Here is a 14,338-nt window from a genome sequence, read left to right as displayed (position 1 = left end):
ACGTGACCGTACGTCAACGCACCTGCACAGTTCCAGCCTCAAGCACCGCCCTCCTGTGACTGAAGCTAAGAGACTACTATGTAACAACGAGAAGGGCAGAAGGCACGTAGGAGGAGCAGAGGCCGCCGATGCAAGAGAGGAAAGCCCCGCGTGACGGAGCCTGTAGCCTGGTGAGTGGAGCGGGAAGGTAGGGCTTAGTTGTAGGGGGGGTGGGTGTATGTGTGTGCATGCGTGTGTGTGCATGCATGAGTGTGGCTGTGTGTGTGCGCGCGCGCGATTGTGCCTGCGTGTGTGTGTGTGTGCATGCAAGCATGCATGCGTACGTGTGTGTGTGTGTGTCTGTGTGTATGCATGCGTGTGTGTGGTGGTGTGAGTGCACGCGTGAATGCGAGTGAATGGGGGACAGGAGATGTGCACGGCTCCGGGCTGGACGCACGCGTCCACAGAACTCAATCGCTGCGCGTGCCCCGGTCTGTCTCCCTTGAGAGGCATCGAGACGACAATAGGTCTCGAGAGCAAGACCAAAAAAACAGTTTATGGGTCAAGAAAATTACAGTAGGACCAAGTAGTTTATTTAAGTCACTAGACCCGCAGGTCTGGTAACCGTTATGATTTGATGCCTGAGACATTCTGAGTATCACAGAACTTGAGTGGATAGAATCGGCAAAGTAACTCGGTCAGGGTTAGAAAGATCAGAAACAATCCTGAAGATCTCTATAGATCGATTAGTGACATTCATGATTCTGCCTGAAAATATGTTTACTTTAGTTTGGCGCAGAAGATTTTTATACTTTCTAAGTTGTTTAGTATACTCTTCAGTTCTGGCGCACATCTCTCCAGCCGTTTTCTTTCTGCTTGCCGAAGGCTCAGCTTGGCAATTTTCAGATTGTCTGTGAACCATTTATTGGCCTCATGGCACCTAGGTGCTCTAGTTTTACGGAGGGGTGCATGATCATTGCTAGCCACTGTCTGTCAGCTCGTCATACCCTGTGCAAAGGCGTCTATGTCCTCCTTCGGGGTGAGAGGAGAGTTACTTGAGTCCTCGCAAAAAGCTGCAATGTTAGCCCTAGCCCAATTCCTAGAATAGATATTGGAGCCAGTGTGGGACTTATTCCATTTAGGCAGATACTACAAAGGACATCATGTAATAATCGGACCATCCACATGGAGCTATCCTCAAATTCTGCACATGGAATGTCATGGTCCTTAGCTGGTCCAGGGTGTGCCTATGATGCGAGTTGGACAACCCGCTAATTGTTCCAGGTTTAAGTCAGTCAGGACAGCCAGTCAAATCCTTGGCCTGCTGCTCCCCTTCTTCCTCATTTGCCCAATAGTTGAAATCTCCAACCGTAAGAAGATTAGAATGGTCAACAATTAAAGGAGCCAAGGATTCAACCAAGGCCTGAGTGGAGCTTTTTCAAATAGAGGGAGCCCGGACATGTTCATTCATATAGGAGAAAATGATATAGTGCAACTGGTAGACTAATGTTCATTAAACAAATGAAGGAGTATTTACTGGTGTTCAAAAGTCAGTGAACTAGCATTTGCATTTTATGGAAGGTGTTTGTACAGAAAAAGCATTGAAGAGGGGCACAAAAGGATGCTATGGATAAGAATAGAAGGAAGCTCAATACAGCAATGAAGGTTTTCTGCCCCTTTATGGGAATTGAAGTTTTGTCTCATAAGCACAATCAAGAAGAAGGCTATTTATTTTATGTGGACAGGGGGCTTTTGTCTAAATTCGGTCAAACCTATTATATGTTAGAGTTGAGGGAGGTTTTAGCAAAATTATGTAATTAAAAAAAGTGGTGGTGTGCAGGGGAGTATCAATTATTTGACTCAAGTATGGAGGGGTACGTGGGGAAGGAAAACAGCACAGGGTTTTCCCGTGTGGAAACAGGTTGACGGAGGGGGGGAGGAGGCTCATGGAGAGTCTGGTGCATGCGTATGTGCCGATGGAGGGTGGAGAACAAAGGAAAGTTTCGGGCTTAAGATCAACAATAGGGTAGATGGCTTGGGGATGCTTGCTGGGTCGTGAGAGAGATATTGGGGAATGCAAGGAAAAGGCAGAATGGAAAGAGAAATGAAAGAGGTGGAAGCGTATGGGGGTTTATTATTGCAATGTTCACAAGTTGGGAGTTTTTGAGAGGGGGAATTACAGGAATTTAATGTATTAGTGAGGTTTGGTTGATGACGTTTACTATAATGTTATGAAGTCAGGTAGTCATAGGCTCCAATAACCAGGTAGGCAGGCAGTTTCAGTATCTAACAGAGGATCTTTCCAGTTAAGAGAATAGAAACTTGTTGCCACGATAAAACCGGAAGACAGGTTGAAGCCCTAAAGTGAAAGTAGTTTGGGATGGGGGGTTGGGGGAGGGGGGGCACGGTACAGGCATATTCACTTGGGAAAGGAAGGCTCAAAGAAGGGAAAGAGTAAGTTTGGGACTTTGGAGCAAAATAGGGGAGTTTGCATGGCGGCGGGGTTGCAGGAGTGTGAGGGAGTCTGGGGAATGAAAGGAAAAGGCTGGAATGGAAGAGAAAAAGAAAGAGGTAGAAGCATATAGCAGGGTTTTGCAATTGCAATGTTCACATATTGGAATTAAGGAAGCGGGGAATGACAGGAATGTAATGTATGAGTGAGATTTGGTTGATAATGTTTTCTGTAATGTTATGAAATCATACTACAAAACAGATCTTAATCAAGTGACTTCTGTTAAGAAAGGTTCGTGACATATGGGGTATGGCACGTTGTATAACCATGTCACTGGTTATTGTCATCAAGTCCAGTAATATCTGATAATTCTTCTGTAACATAAGTGATGTCCACATTCCATTACCAACGGGCAGACTTTTGATGATGCAAACGTCTGCCAATGACTTTGTAACTTAAGCAGACCAGACGAGGTCGATGAAATACAAAACTTCACCCATACCACATCCAGCATACACACTACGTACCGTTTCAACGCAACATCATTGGCGCATTGACACAGTAAATATGTGCGTCTACAGCAGAGCTGTATCACGAGAAATACTTGACATGCAAACGCTTCGTGTCTTACATCAACACGTGCATTTGCAGCACCTATATGTTATCCCCATCTAAGCATCCAAATGAATTGAACTCAATGCTGATTTTCAAAAACTTAAAATATAATATTACAAAAACACAGTAGTCTTAGCAAACAATGTGATTAAATTATGTTTTGGAGCGTACGCATCAACCATGCAGACTACAGTGGTATGAAGAAATATTAAGGGACGTCCTGCACATAGACTGTTCAAACGCAAACAGCACCTCTAGAAACTATGCAATGCTTAAACATCCCGACTTTGCTTAGTCGCTATGAACGCCACAAGAGGAGGCTTCAGTTTGATCACTTCAGCCGAATCCCTTTAAGAAAGAGCGTAGCGAAAAGGCAACGAACAGAAAGCGACCCTAAAAATTGTCTCGCAACCCCTTCCTCACCTTGTTGAGCCACCTCTACAACTTTCACAGCAACTGATCCCCTTTCGTCGCGTGCAGCAACAAGGAAAACTCAAGAAAGCGGAAGGAAAGACTATGCAGCAGTGCGCTTGAATTTTCTCGCACCCGCTTGTCATTGGCTACTGGCATTCACTGGACCCCGCCTTCATAACTACCATAAATTCAACTGGTAGAAATGAGACGCCTTCAACGTGCCCAGGCTTCGTCTCCTGCTCCGATTGGATGGCTTGGATTTTAGAAGCTAGTAGGCTACACTGTACGGCCCAATGGGTTGGAAAGAGCAAGCCTCTTTAAACGGTTGAGAATTTGCCAGGAAGGTAGGAGGAGTATCTGAACACTGTTCATAAACAAGCTGAGGATCGCCGGGCGCAAAACAGCATGGTGGGAGCGCGCGAGACGCAGTCGCTGTGAGCGTGCACAACAGCTGTAGCGGCGCAAGCTGAAAATCGCCGGAGAAGACACGTCGACCTCCGAGTCTGCCTGCTGCAGAGACTGACCCGCTGCGGAGGGAGAGGGACACGCGGAAAGAGCCCGGTGAGTGTGGGGGGGGGGGGAGAAGAGAGGGCGGGGATGTGTGTGTGTGTGTGTGCGCGCGTGTGTGTGCCTGTGTGTGTGAATGGCATGCCATCTCTTGTCTCACTGTAAGCAGTGAAACTGAATGCTGGCTTGCCTGCGGGACAGGAGATGTGCGTGCGCACGTGCCTGTACATGCGCGTCCACGATCCCGAATCGCCGCGCATGCCCCGGCCTGTCTACCTTGAGAGGCATTTCGACAACAATAGGTCTCGAGAGCGAGACCTAAAAAAGTGGAGAAATTAATTAAAGAACTTCAGCTCCATAAGGCTCCGGTGGCTGGCGGACTCACCAAGTCCATCCATATTAGCTCGCAAATGGTTATACTGTTTACTTCGTTAACAAAAATGATAAACCCAATGGGTGTTGTGCCTCTTACTGGCCTATCTCACTTCTAAGAACTAGCAAATATTTAATATGGTCCTCACCAATCGTTTAGAGCTCCTAATGCCATATTGGATGCAAAAGAAATAGATGTACCTGTGACAACATTAAAGTGTGTTGCACTTGACTGTAAAATTGTGCCCTTGGTTATCCTTACATTTGATGCTGAAAACGCATTTGATCCTGTAACTTGGCCCCTTCTCAAACTGGTACTAGGAAAGGTTGGTTTGGGACCCACTATGCAGAAACTCATGTGGGTCAACAATTCCTCATCACGGCACAGATGTTGATAAATGGAGGGAGACTGTCTACTTTCCAAAAGTTCAGAGTATGAGACAGTTTTGTGCCATGCCCCTAGGTGGTCGTTCTCTCCTTGGCACCCCAATTTATTAAAGTTAGAAAACCATAGGGCACTGTGGGAATGCAGTTTGGTGGAATGGCATAAAATACACGGATTTGTAGATAATGTTCTGCTAGCACTGGGCGCCACTGTGCAATCTATTTTGTAGGTACTAGAGTTTGTGGGACAACATTCGCTCATATCTAAACTCACACTACATTTAGTAACTTTGAATTGGTAAGTGTCAAGCTTGAATCAGTGATTAGAGAGTGGATGGAGGAGCTAGCTCCTTTAAGCTGGGCAAAAAAAACAGTTAATATCTTGGTGTAACTGTAAATCAACCAGAAAAGGAGTTACAAAGAGCTATTTACCTGTATCTGATATCAAAGATTAAGGAAGCTATACACACAGCAACTGCTCTTTATCTCCAGGCTGGGAAGACTGGCAAGCAGAAAAATTGATACTGTCCCCAGGTCTCTGTATTTCTTCCAGGCTCCCACAACAGTCATTCTGAAACAGGTGTCTGAGACCCTACAATTGAGCTGCGGTTTATTAAGGAGGCAAAACGCCAGATCTACTTAGGAAACTAATGCATTTATTGGGAGGGCTGGATTGCCCAAACAGATATTTATTCAATTGCTTCATTAGCGTTTAGACGGTCGCCGGAGATTACTGGGAACATTTGGAGTTGGCATCAGTGTAAGCCCATTTATTATGAAGCCTACTGCAGCATCTAAAACAACACATGCCAGCAATAACATGTGTTTTGGAGACACCCTTGACTAGTGATGGCTATTTCAGGATAGTCTAAGATCACTACCTTCCATTTACGTAAATTTACCGTAACCAGGATTTTGGTCTGGGTCATAAGGTCGAGCTATTTTTGAAATGGGAAGAAGGAAGTTGTAGAATGCCCAGAGATCTTTTTAGCAGGGTAAGATTAAGTCTTTTGAGACCTAAAAAAAAAAGGTTGTTTCACTATCAAACAGGAAGATTGCAATACTGGCAGCGGAATCATTGGGCGTTTTTCCAAAAGAATAGCGCGGCATCCTGAGAGATTTAATACAGTTTAAAAGATGGTTTACTTTTTTGCACTAATTACGGCCACATGTCTAATATAAATTTTAAATTGTCTAAGAAAAATAATGCTCTGATCAGCCTTACATGACCAAATACCATATTGGGTAAACTTGTTCCATTACATCAATAGCAGAGGCTTTGTCAGGATATTCCAAAGATCAGCCACATTATTCAGAATAGTGAAACAAAATATAAGAAAATGTGTAATTTGTACATGACTCAAAGAAAACTGAAAAATTATGAATTAACAGATGTGATGAGATCTCTATCACATTTGTGACACAGTACTACTTTGCTAAACTCTAAATCACGCTCTTAGTTTGAAGGACAAGTTTCATGGCCTTTGAGATTGTGCGTGCAGGAGAAATGAATTTAACACATGTTTCTATGGGAATCTGATATATACCCAAGAATTAAGCCATTTTCTTATCATTGGCTGAGGGGTTGTGCATATTAAAAATTGGAGGGGTTTACTGAATTCATTAGTTTGCATTAAAGGAACTTTAACTACCTTACTAGTTCCTTTCCTATCGAGTTGGGGGATTATTCATCCTAGAGGAACGAGAGTGGTATAGAGTTCAGAGCAGAACCCACTTTCCATTATTGTGATAGTCATGGCCACAGTCCTGTGTGAGAACGGATCTGAAAGTTGAATTAGAGATCGCAGATCTACAGATTAGAGGGGAGCTTTGCTGTAATTTTAGATTGGTCAATAAATTGAGGGAAGGTGATTCAGCTGAGATTGTTTGGGGTGGATTGATCTAGGATTGTGTTTAGGAGGTCTTGCTGTAAGAGCTGTCTTAACAGGTGTTGTGCTATCTGATCACAGAATATTCAGGTGTGTGGAGTGCATTAGTGGCAATGAGTGTGGAGCAATGCTAGCAAATGTAACAGGTTTGAAGGATTAGGGATGCAATGACTAGGAAGGGGAAACTGGTAGCATAGAGTGGCTTGCAGGCTTTTAAATATGTCCTGCATTCCAGGTTAAATTAGATGTCAAGCAATTAATTTCGAACTTTATACTCTGGTCAGTTGTAAGTGGCTGTAATGAAGACTGCCTCAAGTAATCACAGCTCCTGTGAATCATGACTATGTCTGCGTCTGTGTAGGAGTAGTTGTGTTTCAAATTCTGATCCAGACTACCTTTCTCTATGCTGGCATTAGGTGGTCTTATTTCATTCCCAGAAATTCTGCTTGAGGATGTGGTGGGAGTGAAAGAGGTTAAGAAAGTGGAGTCCTAGTGAGTGGAGGTGGTAAGTACGGTATAAGTGGTTCATCACCCATCCATGACAAAAGCATTTAGGCCCTTCATAGTATCTGAGACCTACGAGGTGTTCCTGCATGCAATCTAGACTGATTTGATGAGAAACGTTCTGTTTTGGAAGTGGTGGTTATAAGTTTACCCAAGAAAGATTGAGGCTATTTATCTCGAGAAGCAGATTTGGTGTGGAACAATCGCAGCTATGGGTTATCACTCAATGCAGAGAGAGAATGCAGGAGTAAGGCGTTGCATTGGGGGAAATGAGTAGATCAGATGAGATCACATTTGGATGACAGCCCACCGAGGTATAAAATCACCAATGATGCAGCATAGTGTGGAAAAGTTCAGAAGCACAAATACCATTTATAGGCAAAACACACATTTGTGTAAAAATGTAATTTAGGTGCACAAACAGTTGGGTGCAAAACCCCCCTTGCTATAAAGACAAACGTGTAGATCATATTTAAGTTCACAACTAATGAGTGCAGAGAAAAAGTCAGTAGGAAGATGCCACATATGGTGTCAAAAGCACTCATAAGGATGACATCGCATTTGGATGACAGCAAACTAAAATGTAAAAAAAAACAACAAAAAAAACCCTGGTGCACATAAGTACAAATACGGTAAACTGGTAGGTGCAGAAATCACATTTGGCCATACAGTCAATTTTAAATGAAAAATCATTTCTGGGTGCTCTGGTATAAACAGCAGAGTTATGGTTTCCAATTTGGGTGCAAAATCGTATTAGTGTGCAAAATCGCTCTAATTGCCACATCAGCTGGTGTGCGGGGAAACAGTGTAAAGCACAAATGTGACTCTAATGCAGAATATGTGTATGGGCATTACACTAAGTAAGCGCTGCAATGGGAATCACTCTTTATGGAGGTACACTAACAAACTAATGACTGAAATACTCCACTCACCTGATCCAAAATAAAAACGGCACTTTCTTCAGGCAGTGGATGGAGAGGCCAAATGCTACATGTCTATGAAGAGAACTAAAAGGGAATGATAGACCTTTTGAAACACCTTTATGATAATGGCAGCAGGCAAGGACAACTTGGGCTACCTGCTTAAAGCAGTCCCCAGCCTACTGCAACACTAATTTGTTAATTATCTCGGTATTTGAAGAAGAAAAAAAAAACAGGTCTCAACTTTTTAAAGTAAGTAAAGTTTTGCTGACACTCAAACAGCTAGATGGTAGTTATGCGCAAGCAGCACCTTTTCTATGGAGAAAGTACCAAAATGCCAAATAAACATAGCCAGTAGGCCAAGTAACTGGCAAACGCTGAGCTATAAAAATATTCCACAACATAACTATATTTGGCCTTGCAGAAAAGCAAGTCAACCTCAGAGTCAAAGTACTCATTTGCATACTTCAGACACATTCCTGCTAAAATGGTGACTCTAGCTCTGCTTTAACGGCATCATTTGCATATTCCCCCTTCCGCTCAACACATAGATGTGGTCTGGTGTAATCTCCGCGAGCTGGATGTTCGTTCCCAGTGTCATAAGGAAAGTAAATTGGCATAAACACTACAAAACATGGTGATCGGTCCAGGTAAAGCCAGAAAGTCATGCCGCTATACCGACCGAGATGGAAAAAGAATAAGTGTGGAATCTTCACGGTTCAAGGTCATATTACAAAGATCACTGTTATTCTGTATGCTATCTCTGGGGTGCCCGCGCCATCACTTGGCATGGCTGTCAACGGCTATACAAACCCCTCTTCCTCCTCTCGATTACGCAATCGCTCAAGCCCCTCGGAGGGACTTCCCTTATGCACTGGTCATTTTAGTGATGTCGGAGTTGCAGCGTCTAGGCCCATACTAAACCCACCACGGTACACTTCATTAATTAGCCTTCAGGAGCAGGGAGAATGCAAACATTCCAAGCTCATGGAACGTCGTCGGTCTTTCGCAGCCTCCCCAGCCCAATTCAGTGAGAAAACGGCCAAGTGGCTCCTAACCCCGCACCTTGCTCTTGTACGTGTCCAGTCCACATAGCACGTCTCCCCGAAGACCCTCCTCGCCTAGACACTGGGCACATAGGCCCGCCACACCTCCCCGTTCTCGTCGCCGTGCACCAGGCGGTAGCACAGTCGGCACACCAGGGAGCATGAGCGTAAATCCGATAGACCAAAATAGGAGAAGGCCAGCTCCAATGCTCGTGGAGGCACTGGTGCGGCTGGTGCTGGAGGCTCCGGTGCTGCCTCCGCCATCACCGGCTGGAAGGAAGACCAGCACCACCGGTAACCTGTCCCAGGGCTCCATGAATTGACATACAGTCAATGCCTATGATTGGGCGGTGCCTCTATCCGCCCACTCTTATTAATGACCAATGAGAGAACCCTTTCTCTCTTCCCAAACAAAAGACGGACTACTGATATCCTCCTCTGCTGGGTTTATCGATACACAATTCTAGTCCTTTGTCGTTAAGGTGCGCGTCTACGTCTACTTGCTGAGAGTGCACAAAGTACTTCTCTCTAAAGCGAACACGCATGCGCGTTGGTACAGTCTGCTCTTCCTGCAACGCCTGGGGGAGACGAGAAGAGCTCTTCCTACTACGCAATTTGTGCAGATTTACAGGTTGGTGGCGTGGCACATGTAATTGTAGTCAAAACAACCAAAATCCTTTTGATTAGAGAAGTTTTCCCGCTTCATGTCCTAGGTCCTAGGATAACAGGAGGATCAAAGGGAAGCTATCCTCGTTGTCTTTGTAGTAACGGAGCCTGTAGCCTGGTGAGTGGAGCAGGCAGGCGGGTTAGTTGTAGGGGGGGGGGGGTGCACGCGTGATTGTGCCTGCGTGTGTGCATGCATGTGTGTGTGTGTGTGTGTGTGTGTGTGTATGTATGTATGTGTGTGCGTCTGTGTGTATGCATGCGTGAGTGTGGCTGTGTGAGTGCATGTGCGATTGCGAGTGAATGTGGCACAGGAGATGCGCACGGCGCCGGGCTGGACGTGCGCGTCCACACACCAGTATCGCCGCTCGTGCCCTAGTCTGTCTCCCTTGGGAGGCAACAATAGGTCTCGAGGACGAGACCTAAAAAGGACCAGAAAGGTTTATCACACAGTAAATCTAGACCTTTGCAAGTGGCTCATTTTAAGTATATTCTTGTATTATTCCGATTGCTCACAAATTCGGGTGAAAAAGATGCATTCTTAGAGTGATGGTCAATTATTTGTATTAAGAACATCCGTTTAGACTATGCCATTATAAAAAGTTGTGAACAGTCCACATATTACCAAATATTAAGCAAAACACAACTAGCTGAAAATACATCCAATATATCATTTGGTCTGGAAATAAATTTAGTTACAGAAGGAGTCTGAAGTCATTATTTAGCAATTTTATAAAGTAACCTCTAAAACAAAGTTTGAAGACGTAAAATGAATACAGATGGGGAATAGGTGATAATATAATAAAGTGAAAGCCCCATCAGTGACGGTCACATAACTCAACTAAACCCCCGCTGTCTTTAACAGCGTAAGATCGTGTTTACACTGCTCACTGTTTAGCTAGGGTGAGATTTACAGAATGTGGGTGCACTGTCACTGAACCATCAACTAGAGTACATCCCTGGTGTTGGCTATGCCCTTAGCTGTAGGGTGAAATATCAGCTTATAAATGTCTCAAACCTAAAGAACAAGTTGCTTACCTTTGGGACAGGTATGCTGGCCTGGCAGTTCGGGCTGGACTGTTCCCATTGGGCGCAGAGTCAAGACTGATTTCCATATGGCTAGGTCCAAACTGGAATGGCATGGTGAGCAAAAAAACGATGGATTTAGGCCCAGATCTCTGTACTGGGGTGAATGTATGACATTGTTCTGCATTCTGTCCATCAATTGTTCTTTTTGCAATGGTAAATGTAAATGTAATGTATAGGCATTTATATAGCGCACTACTTACCCGGAGGGTCCCAAGGCGCTTCGACCGCTGCGAAACCCTTCCTGGCTTCCCTGAGAGATGGTCCCTTAATGGGTATCTCCAGGGTGAGACCAGGCATCCCCGGCGGTCTGGTGGGGCCGTTAGTGAAGATGAGGCAATCTAGTGCCCAGAGTTGCCGAGTGTGATCGCTGATCAGAGTGGGCACTGAGGCGAGAGAATTATCGAGTCCGCTGACCCTGGTCCAGAAACCTGCCGCGCCGGGAATCGAACCCTGGTCCCGGGCTGTTCTCTGCTCTCGGGTCTGCCGCCTCTAACCAGTGGGTAAAAAGGGCAGCTGAAGTCCTTGGTCTAGAACTACCCTTAGTGCAGGCCAGGACGAATCTCCTGACCAAAGTTCTTCTACCTAGGGCTTCCACTTCCGAACCCCTGTTGCCCTTTAATGAGGCACTTACAGACGTCCTTCTAGGGGTGTTGCCAAGCCTTGCACAGGGGCTCCTGTGAATAGGACGGTTGCACGCCGTCATAACCCTGCACTGGGTGATCTGAAGTTCATCAGCCAACAGCCCACCCCTGAAAATTTAGTGGTGCAGGCCGCTACTTCCCCGGGCGCGTTCCCTTTAGCCCCGCTGGATAGGTAATCCAAGAGGTTGCATGCACTTGGGAAGAAATAGTTTTCTTCCTCCAGCCTGGCATTGCGGTTGGTGAATACTGCATGCTTATTGGGCTGTTTCTCCCTCTCCCTTCGGGAGACGGTTGAGCAAGTGCTGCCACATGTTCTGGAGTAGGCCCGGCCTGTGCTCTCACAATCAAGCAAGGATGGGAGAGATGCAGCAAAATTCCTTATTCGGTGTGGCCTTGATACAACAGATTCACTGGGCAGATCGAATTCAACAACAATGGCCTTAAGGTGCCACACCTGGATTAGGACAACTGGCTTCTCGGCGAAGTCCCGGCAAATCTGATGGATATACCCTTTGATGGACCCCGTCTTTTTGTGGAAAAAGCAGATTTGGCCCTAGTCAGGTTCAAGAACTCTCGAGCTACGGCCAGACCCTTGGGCCTTTCCTTTACTTCTCGTGGCAAGTCTTCTTTTCACTCTGTTTCCAGACGCGTCAACTCTATCCCAGCCACCGTCCTGCACAAACTTCACAAGCCGTGCAGGGACGTGGATGCCTTGCATTGCGATCCAGGAATGGAGGCCAGAAGTCATTGGCCACCCTGTCCCCGGCAGTCGCAGCCTCCAAGCACTCCTAGGCTGACTCTGCAAGGCCACACTACCCCAGTTGGTAGGAGAATTCTTCATCATCTCCCCCACTGGAGATCCATAACATCGGACAAGTGGTCCTGCAGATCATCCAGGAGGGCTATTCTCTGCCTTTCCTTTCTTTTCCTTCTCCCATTCTGCAAAATCAGGAACGGCTGACGGAGGATCATCTGAAATTGCTCCAAGAGGAAGTTACAGCTCTCTTGGCTAAGAGAGCTAAAGAATGGGTCCAGTTTCAGAAGTAGGCTGTGGTTGTTATTCCAGCTACTTTCTGATTCCGAAGAAGAACAAAGGGTTATGGCCCATTTTAGATCTTCAGCCTATCAATCTCTTCCTCAAGGAGAAGTTCAAGATGCTCACTCTAGCTCAGGTCTTGTCTGTCCTGGACCAGGAAGACTGGATTGCAGCGTTGGACCTCCTGAATTCGCCGTGGTTCTCTATAAATGTGCCACCTGACTCCTCTCAGATGGTCCCTTTCATCTGAGCTGTTCTGGACACATTGCAGTTTCGGGCCTATCCTCCCAAGCAGCGAGTCCAGGATATTCAGGTTATGATTCTGATGTTTCAGCCTCTATCCTGGATTTTGGTGAGACTGACTCTAAGGTTGTTGGGCCTTATGGCCTCCTGAATCCTGTTAGTAAAGCATGTGGGACTTGAAGTTCCAGTGGGCACAGCATCAAGGAAATCTCACCAACATGTTCCAGATTTCGGGAAGGAACTGCGAGAGATCTGCAGTGGTGGTTGACGCACTGCGATTGGGTCAACGGCAGACCGCTCTCTCTCTTCCCCAACCAGAGCTCACAGTAGTGACATATGCATTACTTCTGAGATATGGCGGCCATCTGGGAGAGGAGGAGATCAGGGGACACTGGTCTCCGGTGGAGTAGGGCTCCACATAAATTTGTTGGAACTCCGAGAGATTCGATTGGCATTGAAAGCATTTCTCCCCTATGTCAATGGGAAGCTAGTGCAGGTGTTTATGGACAACACCTTCACCAAGTGGTACTGCAACAAGCAAGGCGGGGGGGTCGTGGACCCTTTGTTGAGAAGTCCTGAGTCTCTGGGCATGGCTCAAACAGCAGGGCATAACCCTGATGATTCAACACCTGGCAGGTTCTCTGAACGCCAGGGTGGACAAACTCAGCTGCCCATGCCTAGCAGATCACGAGTGGCATTTACAGTCTAAGGTGGCACAAGGTCTCTTTCAGAAGTGGGGAGAACCTTGGTTAGATTTGTTCGACACCGGAGAGAACGAGTAATGTCAGCAATACTGCACGCTGGAGTTTCCAAGGCATCTATCACTCGGCAATGCTTTTGGAGCTCAGGCCTGTTGTATGCTTTTCCGCCCATACCACTCCTGCCCAGGTTTCTGAAAAAGATCAGGAGTGACTTGGTCCAAGTCATTCTTGTGGCTACGGACTGGGTGAGGAGAGTCTGGTATCCAGAGTTTCTGAAAATCAACATCAATCCTCTGATCAGGCAGCCCCTTCGGGAGGATCTTCTGTCACAGCAACAGTGAAGGATCCTCCACCCGAACCTGTCAACTATGCACCTCCATTCGCGGCAGCAGTTTTAACCTTCCTTCCGAAGTCTGTAATGCTATTCTGGTGGCCAGGCGGCCATCCACTAAAATGGTATACGCCTGCCGTTGTCAGAAATTGTATTATACTGTACAGAAAGGTGTATTGGCCCTCTTTCTGCTTCTCTTTCTACTGTCCTATTCATTTTAACCCTTGCTCAACAGGGCTATGCTTTGGGAACTCTCTGGGGTCATCTCTCTGCTCTGTCTGCCTTTTGCGGCTGCCTGACCAGCCTTCTCCCTTTAAATCTCCTATTATAGATAGATTTCTGAAAGGGCTGGCTCACTTGTTTCCACCAACACCCTTTGATAGGCCACAATACGACCTTAATTTGGTCCTCACCTAGTTAATGTGTGCTCCCTTAGGGTCCTTACATAAGTGTCCCCTCCGGCTGTTGACCATCAAAACAGCCTTATTAGTGGTGATTACATCAGGCCGGGGGTGAGTGAGTTGCATGCTTTATCTTGCTTGCCTCCCTATT

At 46.1% G+C, this 14,338-nt stretch overlaps 1 pseudogene; it reads right to left on the bottom strand.

Annotated features, from left to right (window-relative positions):
• The window catches only part of LOC147703769 (uncharacterized), an 86,398-nt pseudogene extending 77,052 nt beyond the window's left edge, over positions 1-9,346 (bottom strand).
• Between the last annotated feature and the right edge of the window lie 4,992 nt (positions 9,347-14,338).

Source organism: Lissotriton vulgaris, chromosome 7, assembly GCF_964263255.1.
Source record: "Lissotriton vulgaris chromosome 7, aLisVul1.2, whole genome shotgun sequence".
In the NCBI taxonomy this organism is placed as follows: domain Eukaryota; kingdom Metazoa; phylum Chordata; class Amphibia; order Caudata; family Salamandridae; genus Lissotriton; species Lissotriton vulgaris.
Note: the sequence above shows the minus strand (reverse complement) of the source record. Positions and strands in the feature narration are given on the sequence as shown.